The 3317-nt window shown below is 37.6% G+C and overlaps 1 pseudogene; it reads right to left on the reverse strand.

Moving 5' to 3' along the window:
• Nucleotides 1-313: 313 nt before the first annotated feature.
• Nucleotides 314-1065, reverse strand: LOC138070423 (ras-related protein Rab-11A pseudogene; annotated as a pseudogene).
• Between the last annotated feature and the right edge of the window lie 2252 nt (nucleotides 1066-3317).

A 3317-nucleotide genomic window follows, 5' to 3' on the forward strand; every position in this document is an offset into this window, starting at 1 on the left:
TTTGATTTAATCAAGACCAATAGGTCTGAGCTTCAAGGGATCAAGTTCTATTAAGTCCTACAGTGACAGCTTCCATGATGAAAAGTAAACAATAACTGAGGAATCCAAACATTCAGTTATTAAACTAAGGCTAGTGAAGCCATAGCATGAAAAAAAGCTGCAGTCATTCAGGACAAACGGATGATTTTATAAAGCTAAAATCAAAAGACTTGAGACATGGAAAAATTCATAAGTATGAGGAAGTAATAAAACACAAAAATGACCACAAGAATTATAAATATATTTAAATCTCAGACCTGGGAATTGGACTATACAAAGCCTTCTAGGGGAGAAGAGAAACGCCTTATATGTTCTGACAGCACTGCACCTTTGGCTTGTTTTCAGTGGTTGGTGGAACATGAATAGGAACCACATTGTTGCTTGGAGACATGTCATTTTCACGTCTGTCTGACATTTGCTTCTGAGAAACAATGCAGTATATCTCTGTCAAGATTGTCTGGAAAGCAGCTTCCACATTTGTAGAGTCTAGAGCAGATGTCTCAATGAATGACAAACCATTTTTTTTCTGCAAAAGCTCTTGCTTCATCTGTAGGAACTGCCCTGAGATGGCGCAAATCACTCTTATTGCCCACACGCATGATAACAATGTTACTATCAGCGTGATCTCTTAGTTCTTTCAGCCATCGCTCTGCATTTTCATATGTGAGATGTTTAGCAATGTCATAAACCAATAAGGCACCTACAGCTCCACGATAGTATGCTGATGTTACAGCACGGTATCGTTCTTGCCCTGCTGTGTCCCATATTTGTGCCTTTATTGTTTTCCCATCAACTTGGATGCTTCTTGTTGCAAACTCTACTCCAATGGTGCTCTTGCTTTCAAGATTGAACTCATTTCGAGTAAATCGAGACAGGAGATTACTCTTTCCAACACCAGAATCTCCAATAAGAACAACTTTGAAGAGGTAGTCGTACTCGTCGTCGCAGGTGCCCATTGCGCGGCCGAGAAGCGAAGGGGCGGGAGCAGCAGTGGTACCGGTGGGACCAGGGGGCGTCGCTGCAGGGGTAACCCGAACGTCGAGCTTCAGCTGCCGGACCGGGTAAAGAACCCCTCCCTGCCGCCTATACCAACTTTTATAATAGATAACTTTTAATTTCTTTTGAGACCTAAGGATATTGCTCCCCAAATTAATTCATAGGGGGTGTTTCTTTTAAAATTATTTGAAACTGGTATATCTAATTATCTCAGTTTCTTTCTTTTAAAATGTGTTTGGAACAAAAAGGAAAATTGGAATGAAAGTGGAAATTGAAGGAAAGAAAAAAGATGAAGTTAGTCAATAACTATTGAGTAAGGGTAATTTTTATATCTGCTCTTAGGAATTGTAGCTTCAGAAAAATTTGATATCTTATATTTATGAAATATTTAAATTTTAATGCATTTTGAAATCAAGAAACTAAATGAATGATTCTATCTTACCAACATACATAGATAAAAATTGACATTCTGATCATTGAAAATAATCAAATGTAAGCTACATGGCTTATGTTTTATCAGACTGAATATTTAGAATATGATTTTTCTTTTTTAAAATATCTGTAATAAAAATTTTCATTCATATATAATTACCCAGTATCAGAACTTGCACCAGATTTTTCATTCCTGAGATCTTTAAAAATTATTGCAGAACACCTTTATGTTCCATGTATCCATTCTGTGTGCCCAAAGCCCCATCAGAGGCATGTCTTATTTCTCCCTAGTAGTGCATCTGCTACATTCTTAGTCAGTTTCCATCATGTTTTACCTGTCTTCTTGTTAGAGAGTCACAATTCTGTACCTAGTGTCAGTAACTGACCATCTACTGTAACTTTTACTGTTATTCCTAAAGGATAGGCCTAATAATTGTTTCTATAAATAGTTATTCTTAAAAACTAAATATTAAGTATACCCTGAGAGTCTTTTCCAGTCTTGCTGCCCAATTTCACATGGCAGGCAGAAACTCATTGTCTCTCTTTCCCCACTACCGCCAGGGATATGCAGGCAATTATTTGACTATATCCCAAGCCCAACTGGACATTTGCCTCTTACAGTAGAGTTTCATTTACCCAAGATTAGTGAATACAAAAAAAAAAAAAAGATGGGATCAATTTGCTGTAAGGGGTCTGTGGATAGAGACCAGGGGATGGATTGTGAAATAAGAAATATATATATATATATTTAAAAAGACATTAAGAAAAGATTTTTAAAAATTTACCTGTGGCCCCCCCCCATTTCCTGTTAATAGTTGGTCTTTGACTTAACTTCTTGACATAAAATACCTAAAACTCTTGCAGTTTCCTAAGAGATAGGAGCATTTGACACTGAGATCCTAACTCCCTTGGAATTTCCTGGATGATAATAAAGTACCATTTGTTCTAATGAAGTGAAGCTCAGTTGGCTGAGTTAGAAAGACCAAGACATAATTAGAATATTTTCAGCCCTATGCCCCCACCAAGAGAGTAGTGGAGCTGGAAATGAGTTGATAATCAATCATGAGTACATAAATATCCCTAAAGTATGGGATTTAGATAGCTTCTAAGTTGGTTTACATATCCAGTTGCTGGGGTGTACTCCAAGTCCAAGGGAATGAAAGTACCCTTCAGGACCCCACCCCATGCATCTCTTTATCTGTTTGTTTATTTGCATCCCTTAAAATATCTTTTGCAATTAATCGACATTAGTAAGAAAGTTTTTTTCCTAAGTTCTGTGAGTCATCCTAGCAAAGTATTGAATCCAAGAACAGGGTTATGGAAATGTTGATTTTTAGCTGATTAGTCACAGTGACCCCTGGACTAGAAAACTGGATCTTTGGTTGGCATCTGAAGAGGGGTGCAGTCTTGTGGCACTGAACCCTTAACCTCTGAAGTCTATGTTAACTCCAATAGTGTCTGAAGTGAACTGCTCAAGGAGAGCCAGCTGGTGTTGGAAAATTGGTTGTTGTGGGGGAAAAAAATCACACATCTGATATCAGAAGTATTTTGAGTGTTAGAGAAAAGGAAAAGGGAAATATAGTGTTTTTCCATACAATAAAGGAAGTTTAAATATCAATGAAAAAATTGGAGAAAGAAGAACTTGGATGGAACCATTAGTGAGACTGTGTCCAGAGGTAACATGAAAAATATAACATAAGCCAAGTAAAGTTGTGTGCATGGCTGCTTAGTCACTGAATGGTGTCCACCTCTTTGCAACCCCACAGACTCTGGGCTCTTCTACTGTGGGATTTCACAAGCAAGAATACTGGAGTGAGTTGCCATTTTCTTCTCCAGGGGAAATAAAATTG

This window comes from Capricornis sumatraensis, chromosome 23 (genome assembly GCF_032405125.1).
Source record: "Capricornis sumatraensis isolate serow.1 chromosome 23, serow.2, whole genome shotgun sequence".
NCBI lineage: Eukaryota > Metazoa > Chordata > Mammalia > Artiodactyla > Bovidae > Capricornis > Capricornis sumatraensis.